The sequence below is a fragment of the Durio zibethinus genome, chromosome 5 (assembly GCF_047325235.1).
Source record: "Durio zibethinus cultivar Kanyao isolate XHJ-2024 chromosome 5, ASM4732523v1, whole genome shotgun sequence".
Taxonomy (NCBI): Eukaryota; Viridiplantae; Streptophyta; class Magnoliopsida; order Malvales; family Malvaceae; genus Durio; species Durio zibethinus.
The window spans coordinates 16,502,663-16,517,607 of record NC_143166.1 but is presented as its reverse complement, the minus strand read 5'-3'; positions in this window follow the sequence as shown (position 1 = coordinate 16,517,607).

The following is a 14,945-nucleotide window of genomic DNA, read 5'->3' as shown; positions in this document are numbered from 1 at the left end:
TAGATCGGACCGGACCGAGGGTTGCGGCAGCACATGCTGGGCTCAGGCATGTGCTGGTGCCACATTTTTCTTCGTCGGGGCACCATTGCTGGAGCATCGCCGGAGAACCTAACCGGCAGAATTGGGGTTTCGGCGATCGGGGGGGCCGAGGGGGCTATGCGCACAAGATGTGCGATGGGTTCCGGTACTTGGCCCTTATATTGGCCCCCTATTCCTCATCAAACCTCGATAACTCACACCCCCTTAAAGAGCATTTGAGATTTTACAGGTTTGCTACCGGTAGCCATAAAAGTGTCTGAAATGGGGACACCTTTTTCAAACAGTCACAAATCTTGTACATTTCGAATTTTTAGCTGAATTTTTTTGTGCATGCCAACAAAAATACAAGGATCACGTCTACCAAGTTTAGGGCCAAAAATCCTTCCGGAAAAATTTTAAAAAATCACGAAATGAAAAAAGTTTCAAAAATCATGAAAAATAGAAAACAAGTCGTCTTGCCACGAAACTTCACGTGAAGGGTTAAGGGACATTGTTGAATTTAAAAGCCATAAAAATAGCATTGGCACGCAGAAATATGAAGATGTGCCTAAACCCACCTACCACCCTATCGATCCACGGCTTGCGCATCCTGTCTCTCTGGCCGGTGTAATGCTTGCCCGCCCGCCTGCTCGCTCGTTTCCTCGGTTGGCTTAGGCATACAGAGTTCATTCCTAGTCTAAGATCGGACCAGACTGAGGGTTGCAACAATAGGATCGGCAGCACGCAGAGGGGGACCCTGCCGATCCCAGGCTTGCATATCCCGCCCATCTGGTCGGCTGAGCGCCCGCACGCTCGTTTCGTCTGTTGAGTTAGGCGTACGAGTTCATTCCCAGTCTAAGCATACGAAGTTCATTTCCAGTCTAAGATCAGACCGGACCGAGGGTTGCGGTAGCACATGCTGGGCTCAGGCATGTGCTGGTGCCACATTTTTCTTCGTCGGGGCACCATCGCCAGAGCATCGTCGGAGAACCTGACCGACGGCATTGGGGTTCCGGCAATCGATGGGGTCAGGGGGATGTGTGCAAATGATGTGCGATGGGTGTTGGTACTTGGCCCTTATACTGGCCCCCTATCCCTCATCAAACCTCGAGAACTCACACCCCCTTAAAGAGCATTTGAGATTTTATCGGTTTGCTGCCAGTAGCCATTAAAGTGTCTGGAATGGGGACACTTTTTTCAAATGGTCTCAAAATCTTGTACACTTCGAGTTTTTAGTTGAATTTTTTTGTGCATGCCAAAAAAAATACAAGGATCACGTCTACCAAGTTTGGGACCAAAAATCCTTCCGAATAAATTTTAAAAAACCCCGAACCATAAAAAGTTTTGAAAATTGTGAAAAATAGAAAATGAGTCGTCTTGCCATGAAACTTCACGTGAAGGCTTAAGGGACCATTGTATGAATTTACAAGCCATAAAAATGGCATTGGCATGCAGAAATATGAAGATGTGCCAAAACTCACCTACCACCCTATCGATCCACGGCTTGCGCATCCCGTCTCTCTGGCCGGCGTAGTGCCTACCTGCCAGCCTGCCCTCTTGTTTCGTCAGTTAGCTTAGGCATACGGAGTTCATTCCCAGTCTAAGATCAAACCAGACCGAGGGTTGCGGTAGTAGGATTGACAACACGCAGAGGGGGACCCGACTAATCCCCAGCTTGCGCATCCCACCCCTCTGCCCGGTTGAGCGCCCGCACGTTCGTTTCGTGGGTTGACTTAGGCATACGGAGTTAATTCCCAGTCTAAGCATACGGAGTTCATTCCCAGTCTGAGATCGGACTGGACCAAGGGTTGCGGTAGTACATACTGGGCTCGGACATGTGCTGGTGTCGCATTTTTCTTTGCCGGGGCACCATCGTCGGAGCATCGCCGGAGAACTTGACCGACGGCATTGGGGTTCCGACGATCGGGGGGGCCGGGGGGTGTGCACCAATGATGTGCGATGGGTGCTAGAACTTGGCCCTTATATTGGCCCCTTATCCCTCATCAAACCTGGAGAACTCACACCCCCTTAAAGAGCATTTGAGATTTTACAGGTTTGCTGCCAGTAGCCATTAAACTGTCTGAAATGAGGACACGTTTTTCAATTGGTCACAAAATCTTGTACACTTCGAGTTTTTAGCTGAATTTTTTTGTGCATGCCAAAAAAAATACAAGGATCATGTCTAACAAGTTTGGATCCAAAAATCCTTCCAAAAAAATTTTAAAAAATCCCAAACCACAAAAAGTTTTGAAAATCCTGAAAAATAGAAAACGAGTCCTCTTGCCATGAAACTTCACGTGAAGGCTTAAGAGACCATTTTATTAATTTACAAGCCATAAAAATGGCATTGGCATGCAGAAATATGAAGATGTGCCTAAACCCACTTACCACCCTATCGATCCACGCCTTGCGCATCTCGCCTCTCTGGTCGACGTAGTGCCCACCTGCTCGCCCATCCGCTCATTTCATCAGTTGGCTTAGGCATATGTATTCATTCCCAGTCAAAGATCGGACCAGACCAAGGGTTGCGGTAGCAGGATCGACAGAACGTAGAGGGTGACCCGACCAATCCCCGAGTTGCGCATCCTGCCCCTCTGGCCGGTTGAGCGCCCGCACGCTCGTTTCGTGGGTTGACTTAGGCATCGTCGGAGAACCTGATCGACGGCATTGGGGTTCCGACGATCGGGAGGGCCGGGGGGTGTGCGCACATGATGTGCGATGGGTGCTGGTACTTGGCCCTTATATTGGCCCCCTATCCCTCATCAAACCTTAAGAACTCACACCCCCTTAAAGAGCATTTGAGATTTTATAGGTTTGCTGCTAGTAGCCATTAAAGTGTCTGAAATGGGGACACTTTTTCAAATGGTAACAAAATCTTGTACACTTCGAGTTTTTAGCTGAATTTTTTTGTGCATGCCAACAAAAATACAAGGATCACATCCACCAAGTTTGGGGCAAAAACACCTTCCGAAAAATTTTAAAAAATCTCGAACCGCAAAAAGTTTCGAAAATCATGAAGAATAGAAAATGAGTTGTCTTGCCATGAAACTTCACGTCAAGGCTTAAGGGACCATTGTATGAATTTACAAGCCATAAAAATGGCATTGGCACGTAGAAATATGAAGATGTGCCTAAACCCACCTACCACCCTATCGATCCTTGGCGTGCGCATCCCGTCTCTCTGGCCGACGTAGTGCCCGCCCACTCGCCTGCCCGCTTGTTTCGTCGGTTGACTTAGGCATACGGAGTTCATTCCCAGCCTAAGATAAGCTCAGAGCAAGGGTTGCGGCAGCAGGATCGGCAGCACGCAGAGGGGGACTCGATCGATCCCCGACTTACGCATCCCGCCCCTCTGGCCGGCTGAGCATCCGCACGCTTATTTCGTGAGTTGACTTAGGCATACGAAGTTCATTCCCAATCTAAGCATACGAAGTTCATTCCCAATCTAAGATCGGACCAGACCGAGGGTTGTGACAGCACATGCTGGGCTCAGGCATGTGTTGGTGCCACATTTTTCTTCGTCGGGGCACCATCACCGGAGCATCATCGGAGAACCTGACCGAGGGGGCCGGGGGGTGTGCGCACATGATGTGCGATGGGTGCTGGTACTTGGCACTTATATTGGCCCCCTATCCCTCATCAAACCTCAAGAACTCACACCCCCTTAAAGAGCATTTGAGATTTTATAGGTTTGCTGCTAGTAGCCATTAAAGTGTCTGAAATCGGGACACTTTTTTCAAATGGTAACAAAATCTTGTACACTTTGAGTTTTTAGCTGAATTTTTTTGTGCATGCCAATAAAAATACAAGGATCACGTCCACCAAGTATGGGGTAAAAACAGCTTCCGAAAAATTTTAAAAAATCCCGAACCGTAAAAAGTTTCAAAAATCATGAAAAATAGAAAATGAGTCGTCTTGCCATGAAACTTCACGTCAAGGCTTAAGGGACCATCGTATGAATTTACAAGCCATAAAAATGGCATTGGCACGCAAAAATATGAAGATGTGCCTAAACGCACCTACCACCCTATCGATCCATGGCTTGCGCATCCCGTCTCTCTAGTCGACATAGTGCCCGCCCGCCCGCTCGTTTAATCGGTTGGCTTAGGCATACGGAGTTCATTCCCAGTCTAAGATCAGATCAGACCAAGGGTTACGGTAGCAGGATCAGTAGCACGTAGAGGGGGACCCGACTGATCCCCGTCTTGCGCATCCCGCCCCTCTGGCCAGTTGAGCACCCGCTCGCTCGTTTCATGGGTTGAATTAGGCAAACAGAGTTCATTCCCAGTCTAGGATCGGATAGGATCGAGGGTTGCAGCAGCACATGCTAGGCTCGGGCATGTGTTGGTGCCGCATTTTTCTTCACCGGGGCACCATCGTCAGAGCATCGCCGGAGAACCTGACCGACAACATTGGGGTTCCGACGATCAGGGGGGCCGGCGGGGTGTGCGCACATGATGTACGATGGGTGCTGGTACTTGGCCCTTATATTGGCCCCCTATCCCTCATCAAACCTCAAGAACTCACACCCCGTTAAAGAGCATTTGAGATTTTACAGGTTTGCTGCCAGTAGCCATTAAATTGTTTGAAATGGGGACACTTTTTTCAAATGCTCACAAAATCTTGTACACTTCGAGTTTTTAGCTGAATTTTTTTTGCATGCCAACAAAAATACAAGGATCACGTCTGCCAAATTTGGGCCAAAACTTCTTCTGAAAAAATTTTAAAAAATCCCGTACCATAAAATGTTTCAAAAATCATGAAAAATAGAAAACGGGTCGTCTTGCCACGAAACTTCATGTGAAGGCTTAAGGGACCATTGTATGAATTTACAAGCCATAAAAATGGCATTGGCACGTAAAAATATGAAGATGTGCCTAAACCCACCTACCACCCTATCGATCCATGGCTTGCGCATCCCGTCTCTCTGGCCGATTTAGTGCCCGCCCGCTCACCTGCCCGCTCGTTTCGTTGGTTGACTTAGGCATACGGAGTTCATTCCCAGCCTAAGATAAGCTCAGACCAAGGGTTGCGGTAGTAGGATCGGCAGCACGCAGAGGGGGACTCGGTCGATCCCCGACTTGCACATCTGCCCCTCTGGCCGGTTGAGCACCCGCACGCTTGTTTCGTGAGTTGACTTAGGCATACGGAGTTCATTCCCAATCTAAGCATACGGAGTTCATTCCCAGTCTAAGATCGGACCAGACCGAGGCTTGCGATAGCACATGCTGGGCTTGGGCATGTGTTGGTGCCACATTTTTCTTCGTCGGGGCACCATCACCGGAGCATCGTCGGAGAACCTGACCGGCGATATTGGGGTTCCTGCGATCGGGGGGGCCGGGGGGTGTGCACACAGGATGTTCGATGGGTGCTGGTACTTGGCCCTTCTATTGGCCCCCTATCCCTCATCAAACCTCGGGAACTCACACCCCTTAAAGAGCATTTGAGATTTTACAGGTTTGCTGCCAGTAGCCGTTAAAGTGTCTGAAATGGGGACACTTTTTTCAAATGGTCACAAAATATTGTACACTTTGAGTTTTTAGCTGAATTTGTTTGTGCATGCCAACAAAAATACAATGATCACGTCTGCCAAGCTTGGGGCCAAAACTCCTTTCGAAAAAATTTTAAAAAATCCCGAACTGTAAAAAGTTTCAAAAATTGTGAAAAATAGAAAACGGTTGTCTTGCCATTAAACTTCACGTGAAGGCTTAAGGGACCATTTTATGAATTTACAAGCCATAAAAATGGCATTGGCACACAGAAATATGAAGATGTGCCTAAACCCACCTACCACCCTATCGATCCACGGCTTGCGCATCTCATCTCTCTGGCCGACGTAGTTCCCACCTGCCCGCCCGCTCATTTCGTCGGTTAGCTTAGGCATATGTAGTGCACTCCCAGTCTAAGATCAGACCAGACCGAGGGTAGCGACAGCAGGATCGACAGCATGCAGAGGGGGACCTGGTCGATCCCCGGCTTGTGCATCCCGCCCCTCTGGTTGGTTGAGCACCCGAATGCTCATTTCGTGGGTTGACTTAGGCATACGGAGTTCATTCCTAGTCTAAGATCGGACCAGAATGAGGGTTGCAGCAGCACATGCTGGGCTCGGGCATGAGTTGTTGCCGTATTTTTCTTCGTCGGAGCATTGCCGGAGAACCTGACCGGTGGCATTGAGGTTTCGGTGATCGGGGCGGTAGTGGAGTTGTGCGCACATGATGTGTGATGGGTGCTGGTACTTGGCCCTTATATTGGCCCCCTATCCCTCATCAAACCTCAAGAACTCACACCCCCTTAAAGAGCATTTGAGATTTTATAGGTTTGCTGCCAGTAGCCATTAAAGTGTCTAAAATGGGGACACTTTCTTAAAATGGTCACAAAATCTTGTACACTTCGAGTTTTTAGCTGAATTTTTTTGTGCATGCCAAAAAAAATACAAGGATCATGTCTACCAAGTTTGGGACCAAAACACCAACTGAAAAAATTGTAAAAAATCCCGAACCACAAAAAGTTTCAAAAATCATGAAAAATAGAAAACTAGTCGTCTTGCCATGAAACTGCACGTGAAGGGTTAAGGGACCATTTATGAATTTACAAGCCATAAAAATGGCATTGGCACGTAGAAATATGAAGATGTGCCTAAACCCACCTACCACCCTATCGATCTAGGGCTTGCGCATCCCGTCTCTTTGGCCGACGTAGTGCCCGCCCGCTCATTTTATTGGTTGGCTTAGGCTTACGGAGTTCATTCCTAGTCTAAGATTAGACTGGACCAAGGGTTACGGGGGCAGGATCGGCAGCATGCAAAGGGTGACCCTACCGATCCCCGGTTTGTGCATCCTGACCCTTGGCCGGCTGAGCACCCGCACGCTCGTTTCGTGGGTAGACTTAGGTGTACGGAGTTCATTCACAGTCTAAGATCAGACCGGACCGAGGGTTGCGGTAGCACATGCTGGGCTCATGCATGTGTTGGTGCCGCATTTTTCTTTATCGGGTCACAATCGTCGGAGAACCTGACCGACGGCATTGGGGTTCCAGCAATCGGGGGGGCCGGGGGGTGTGCGCACATGGTGTGCAATGGGTGCTGGTACCTGGCCCTTATATTGGCCCCCTATCCCTCATCAAACCTCAAAAACTCACACCTCCTTAAAGAGGATTTGAGATTTTACAGGTTTGCTGCCAGTAGCTATTAAAGTGTCTGAAACGGGGACACTTTTTTCAAATGGTCGCAAAATCTTGTACACCTCGAGTTTTTAGCTGAATTTTTTTGTGCTTGCCAAAAAAAATACAGGGATCATGTCTACCAAGATATGGGGCCAAAAACCCTTCCGAAAAAATTTTAAAAAATCTTGAACCGTAAAAAGTTTCAAAAATCATGAAAAATAGAAAACGGGTCGTCTTGCCATGAAACTTCACGTGAAGGCTTAAGGGACCATTGTATGAATTTACAAGCCATAAAAATGGCTTTGGCACGTAGAAATATGGAGATGTGCCTAAACCCACCTACCACCCTATCGATCCAAGGCTTGCGCATCCCGTCTCTCTCGTCGGCGTAGTGCCCGCCCGCTCGTTTCGTCGGTTGGCTTAGGCATACGAAGTTCATTCCCAGTCTAAGATCAGACTGAACTAAGGGTTGTGGTAGCAGGGTCGACAGCACGCAGAGGGGGACCCGACCGATCCCCGGCTTGCACATCCCGCCCTTCTGGCCGATTGAGCACCTGCACGCTCATTTCGTGGGTTGACTTAGGCATATGGAGTTCATTCCCAGTCTAAGCATACGGTGTTCATCCCAGTCTAATATCAGATTGGACCAAGGGTTACGACAGCACATGCTGGGCTTGGGCATGTGTTGGTGTCGCATTTTTCTTCGTCGGGGCACCATCGCTGGTTTATCGCTGGAGAACCTGACCAGCGGCATTGGGGTTCTGATGATCGGGGGGCCAAGGGAGTGTGTGCACAGGATGTGCGATGGGTGTTGGTACTTGGCCCTTATATTGGCCCCTTATCCCTCATCAACCCTTGAGAACTCACACCCTCTTAAAGAGCATTTCAGAATTTACAGGTTTGCTGCCAGTAGCCATTAAAGTGTCTGAAATGGGGACACTTTTTTCAAATGGTCACAAAATCTTGTACACTTCGAGTTTTTAGCTGTATTTTTTTATGCATACCAACAAAAATACAAGGATCACGTCTACCAAGTTTGGGGCCAAAAATCCTTCCAAAAAAATTTTAAAAAATCCTGAACCGTAAAAAGTTTCAAAAATCGTGAAAAATAGAAAACGAGTCGTCTAGCCATGAAACTTCATGTGAAGGCTTAAGGGACCATTGTATGAATTTACAAGCCATAAAAATGGCATTGGCATGCAAAAATATGAAGATGTACCTAAACCCACCTGCTACCCTATCGATCCACGGCTTCCGCATCCCGTCTTTCTGGCCGACGTAGTGCCCGCTCGCCCGCCCGCCCGCTCATTTCGTCGGTTGGCTTAGGCATACGGAGTTCATTCCCAGTCTAAGATCAGACCGAACTGAGGGTTGTGGTAGCAGGATCGTCAGCACGCAGAGGGCGACCGGCCGATCCCCAGCTTGCACATCCCGCCCTTCTGGCCGATTGAGCACCTGCACGCTCGTTTCATGGGTTGACTTAGGCATACGGAGTTCATTCCCAGTCTAAGCATACGGTGTTCATCCCAATATAATATCAGACCAGACCGAGGGTTGTGGTAGCACTTGCTGGGGTCGGGCATGTGTTGGTGCTATTTTTTCTTCGTCGAGGCACCATCGTCGGAGCATCGCCGAAGAACCTGACCGACGGCGTTGTGGTTCCGACAATCGGGGGGGCCGGGGGGGTGTGCGCACATAATGTGCAATGAGTGCTGGTACTTGGCCCTTATATTGGCCCCCTATCCCTCATCAAACCTCAAGAACTCACATCCCCTTAAAGAGCATTTGAGATTTTACAGGTTTGCTCCCAGTAGCAATTAAAGTGTCTAAAATGGGGACACATTTTTCAAATGGTCACAAAATCTTGTACACTTTGAGTTTTTAGCTGAATTTTTTTGTGCATGCCAAAAAAAATACAAGGATCACTTCTACCAAGTTTGGGGCCAAAACTCCTTTCGAAAAAATTTTAAAAAATCACAAACCGCAAAAAGTTTCAAAAATCATGAAAAATAGAAAATGAGTCGTCTTGCCATGAAACTTCACGTGAAGGCTTAAGGGACATTTGTATGAATTTACAAGCCATAAAAATGGCATTTGCATGCAGAAATATGAAGATGTGCCTAAACCAACCTACCACCCTATTGATCCACGGCTTGCGCATCCCGTCTCTTTGCCCGACGTAGTGCCCGCCCGCCCGCTCGTTTTGTTAGTTGGCTTACGCATACAGACTTCATTCCTAGTCTAGGATCAGACCGAACTGAGGGTTACGGTAGCAGGATCGGTGGTACGCAGAGGGGGACCCGACCGATCCCTAGCTTGCGCATCCCGCCCCTCTGGCCGGTGAGCACCCGCACGCTCGTTTCATGGGTCGACTTAGGCATACGAAGTTCATTCCCAGTCTAAGTATACGGAGTTCATCCCCAGTCTAAGATTAGATCGGACCGAGGGTTACGGCAGTACATGCTGGGCTCGGGCATGTGTTGGTACCATATTTCTCTTCGTCGGGGCACCGTCATCGGAGCATCGTCGGAGAACCTGACCGGCGGCATTGGGGTTCCGACGATCGGGGGGGGCCGGTGGGGGGGTGTGCACACATATGTGCGATAGGTGCTGGTACTTGGCCCTTATATTGGCCCCCTATCTCTCATAAAACCTTGAGAACTCACACCCCCTTAAAGAGCATTTGAGATTTTACAGGTTTGCTGCCAGTAGCCATTAAAGTGTCTAAAATGGGGACACTTTTTTCAAATGGTCACAAAATCTTGTACATTTCGAGTTTTTAGCTGAATTTTTTTGTCCATTCCAACAAAATTACAAGGATCATGTCTACCAAGTTTGGGGTGAAAACTCCTTTCGAAAAAATTTTAAAAAATCCCAAACCCAAAAAAGTTTTGAGAATCATGAAAAGTAGAAAACGAGTCATCTTGCCATGAAACTTCACGTGAAGGGTTAAGGGACCATTGTATGAATTTACAAGCCATAAAAATGGCATTGGCATGCAGAAATATGAAGATGTGCCTAAACCCACCTACCATCCTATCAATCCACGGCTTGCGCCTCCCGTCTCTCTCCCGCCCGCTCGTTTCGTCGGTTGGCTTAGGCATATGGAGTTCATTCCCTGTCTAAGATTGGACCAGACCGAGGGTTGCGGCAACAGGATTGGCAGCATGCAAAAGGGGACCCGGTCGATCCCCGGCTTGCGCATCCTGCCCCTCTGGCCGGCTGAGCACCCGCACGCTCGTTCCATGGTTGACTTAGGCATACGGAGTTCATACCCAGTCTAAGCATACGAAATTCATTCCCAGTCTAAGATCGGATCGGACCAAGGGTTACGGCAGCACATGCTGGGCTTGAGCATGTGTCGGTGCCGTATTTTTCTTCGTCGAGGCATCATCGTCGAAGCATCGTCGGAGAACCTAACCGGCGACATTGGGGTTCCGGTGATCGGGGGGGTCGGGGGGTTTGCGCACATGATGTGCGATGGGTGCTGGTACTTGGCCTTATGTTGGCCCCCTATCCCTCATCAAACCTCGAGAACTCACACTCTCTTAAAGAGCATTTGAGATTTTACAGGTTTGCTGCTAGTAGCCATTAAAGTGTCTAAAATGGGGACACTTTTTTCAAATGGTCACAAAATCTTGTACACTTCGAGTTTTTAGCTGAATTTTTTTGTGCATTCCAAAAAAAATACAACGATCACATCTAAAACGTTTGGGGCCAAAACTCCTTCGAAAAAAATTTTAAAAAATCCCAAACCCCAAAAAGTTTTGAAAATCATGAAAAATAGAAAACGAGTTGTCTTCCCATGAAACTTCACGTGAAGGCTTAAGGGACCATTGTATGAATTTACAAGCCATAAAAATGGCATTGGCACATAGAAATATGAAGATGTGCCTAAACCCACCTACCACCCTATCGATCCACGGCTTGCGCATCCCGTCTCTCTGGTCGGTGTAGTGCCCGCCCGCCCGTTTGTTTCATCGATTGGCTTAGGCATACGGAGTTCATTCCCAGTCTAAAATTGAACTGGACTAAGGGTTGCAGCAACAGGATCGGTAGCACGCAGAGGGGGACCCGACCGATCCCCGGCTTGCCATCCCGCCCCTCTGGCTGGTTGAGCACCCCCATGCTCGTTTCGTGTGTTGACTTAGGCATATGGAGTTCATTCCCAATCTAAGCATACAGAGTTCATTCCCAGTCTAAAACCAGACTAGACTGAGGGTTGCGGTAGCACATGCTGGGCTCGGGCTTATGTTGGTGCCGCATTTTTCTTCGTCGGGTCATCATCGCCGGAGAACCTGACCAACGGAATTAGGGTTTCGGCGATCGGGGGGGCCGGGGGGGTGTGTGCACGTGATGTGCGATGGGTGCTGGTACTTGGCCCTTATATTGGCCCCCTATCCATCATCAAACCTTGAGAACTCACACCTCCTTAAAAAGCATTTGAGATTTTACAGGTTTGCTGCGAATAGGCATTAAAGTGTCTGAAATTAGGGCACTTTTTTCAAAATGGTCACAAAATCTTATACACTTCGATTTTTAAGTTGAATTTTTTTGTGCATGCCAACAAAAATACAAGGATCATGTCTACCAAGTTTAGGGCCAAAAATCCTTCCAAAAAATTTTAAAAAATCCCGAACCGCAAAAAGTTTCAAAAATCGTGAAAAATAGAAAACGAGTTGTCTTGCCTTGAAACTTCACGTGAAGGCTTAAGGGACCATTGTATGAATTTACAAGACATAAAAATGGCATTGGCACGCAAAAATATAAAGATGTGCCTAAACCCACCTACCACCATATCGATCCACGGCTTGCGCATCCCGTCTCTCTGGCCGACGTAGAGCCCCCCTGCTCGCCTGCCTGCTCTTTTCGTCGGTTGGCTTAGGCATACGGAGTTCATTTCCAGTCTAAGATCGGATCAGACCGAGGGTTGTGGTAGCAAGCAGAAGGGGACCCGGTCGATCCCCGGCTTGCGCATCCCGCCCCTCTGGCTGGCTGAGCACCCGCACGATCATTTCGTGGGTTGACTTAGGCATACGGAGTTCATTCCCAGTCTAAGATCGGACCGGACCGAGGGTTGCGGCATTATATGCTGGGCTCGGGCATGTGCTGGTGCCGTATTTTTCTTCGTCGAGGCACCATCGTCGGAGCATCACCGAAGAACCTGACCGGTGGCAATGTGGTTTTGGTGATCGGAGGGCCTGGGGAAGGGGTGTGCACACAAAATGTGCAATGGGTGCTGGTACTTGGCCCTTATATTGGCCCCCTATCCCTCATCAAACCTTGAGAACTCACCCCCTTACAGGTAATTTGAGATTTTACAGGTTTGCTGCCAGTAGGCATTAAAGTGTCTGAAATGGGGACAACTTTTTCAAATGGTCACAAAATCTTGTACACTTCGAGTTTTTAGCTAAATTTTTTGTGCATGCCAACAAAAATACAAGGATCACATCTACCAAGTTTGGGGCCAAAACTCTTTCTGAAAAAATTTTAAAAAATCCCAAACCGTAAAAAGTTTCAAAAATCGTGAAAAATAGAAAACGAGTCGTCTTGCGATTAAACTTCATGTGAAGGCTTAAGGGACCATTGTATGAATTTACAAGCCATAAAAATGGCATTGGCATGTAGAAATATGAAGATGTGCCTAAACCCACCTACCACCCTATCGATCCACGGCTTGCGCATCCCGTCTCTCTGGCCGGTGTAGTGGTCGCCCGCCCACCCGCTCATTTTGTCGATTAGCTTAGGGATACAAAGTTCATTCCTAGTCTAAGATTAGACCAGACTGAGGGTTGTGGCAGCACACAGAGGGGGACCCGGCCGATCCTCGACTTACGCATCCTGCCCCTTTGGTCGGCTAAGCTCCCGCACGCTCGTTTCGTGGGTTGACTTAGGCATACGGAGTTCATTCCCAGTCTAAGCATAAGGAGTTAATTCCCAGTCTAAGATCAGACCGGACCAAGGGTTGCAGCAGCATATGCTGGGCTCTGGCATGTGTTGGTGCCACTTATTTCTTCATCAGGGCACCATCACCGGATTATCGTCGGAGAACCTGACCGACGGCATTGTGGTTCCGACAATCGGGGGGCCAGGGGGAGGGGTGTGCACACATGATGTGCGATGGGTGCTGGTACTTGGCCCTTATATTCGCCCCCTATCCCTCATTAAACCTGAAGAACTCACACCCCCTTAAAGAGCATTTGAGATTTTACAGGTTTGCTGCCAGTAGCCATTAAGTGTCTGAAATGGGGACACTTTTTTCAAATGCTCATAAAATCTTGTACACTTTGAGTTTTTAGCTGAATTTTTTTGTGCATGCCAAAAAAAATACAAGGATCGTGTATAACAAGTTTGGGACCAAAACTCCTTCCGAAAAAATTTTAAAAAATCTCGAAGCGTAAAAAGTTTCAAAAATCGTGAAAAATAGAAAACGAGTCGTCTTGCCATGAAACTTCACGTGAAGGCTTAAGGGACCATTGTATGAATTTACAAGCCAAAAAAATGGCATTGGCATGCAGAAATATGAAGATGTGCCTAAACCCACCTACCACCCTATCGATCCACGGCTTGTGCATCTCATCTCTCTGGCCGACGTAGTGCCCGCCCGCTCATTTCGTCGGTTGGCTTAGGCATACGGAGGTCATTCCCAGTCTAAGATCAGACCAGATCGAGGGTTGCAGCAGCAGGATCGGTAGCACGTAGAGGGGCACCCAGCCGATCCCCTGCTTGCGCATCCCGCCCCTCTAGCCGGCTGAGCACCCGCACGCTCGTTTCGTGGGTTGACTTAGGCATACGGAGTTCATTCCCGGTCTAAGCATACGGAGTTCATTCCTGGTCTAAGATCAGATCGAACTGAGGGTTGTGACAGCACATGCTGGGCTCGGGCATGTGTTGGTGCCGTATTTTTCTTCGTCAGGGCACCATCACCGGAGCATCACCGAAGAACCTGACCGACGGCATTGGGGTTTCAGCGATCGGGGGGCCAGGGGGTGTGCACACATGATGTGCGATGGGTGCTGGTACTTGGCCCTTATATTGGCCCCCTATCCCTCATCAAACCTCGAGAACTCACACGCCCTTAAAGAGCATTTGAGATTTTACAGGTTTGCTGCTAGTAGCCCTTAAAGTGTCTGAAATGGGGACACTTTTTTCAAATGATCGTAAAATCTTGTACATTTCAAGTTTTTACCTGAATTTTTGTGTATGCCAACAAAAATACAGGGATCACATCTACCAAGTTTGGGACCTAAACTCCTTCAGAAAAAATTTTAAAAAATCCCGAACCATAAAAAGTTTCAAAAATCGTGAAAAATAGAAAACGGGTCGTCTTGGCATTAAACTTCACGTGAAGGCTTAAGGGACCATTGTATGAATTTATAAGCCATAAAAATGGCATTGGCAAGCAGAAATATGAAGATGTACCTAAACCCACCTACCACCCTATTGATTCACAGCTTGCGCATCCCGTCTCTCTGGTCGACACAGTGCCCGCCTGCCTACTCTTTTCGTCGGTTGGCTTAGGCATATGGAGTTCATTCCCAGTCTAAGATCAGACCGGACCGTGGGTTGTGGTAGCAGGATCGGCAGCACGCAGAGGGGGACTCGACCGAACAACGACTTCTGCATCCCACCCCTCTGGCCGGCTGAGCACCCGCACGCTCGTTTCGTGGGTTGACTTAGGCATACGGAGTTCATTCCCAGTCTAAGCATACGGAGTTCATTCCCAGTCTAAGATCGGACCAGGCCGAGGGTTACGGTAGCACATG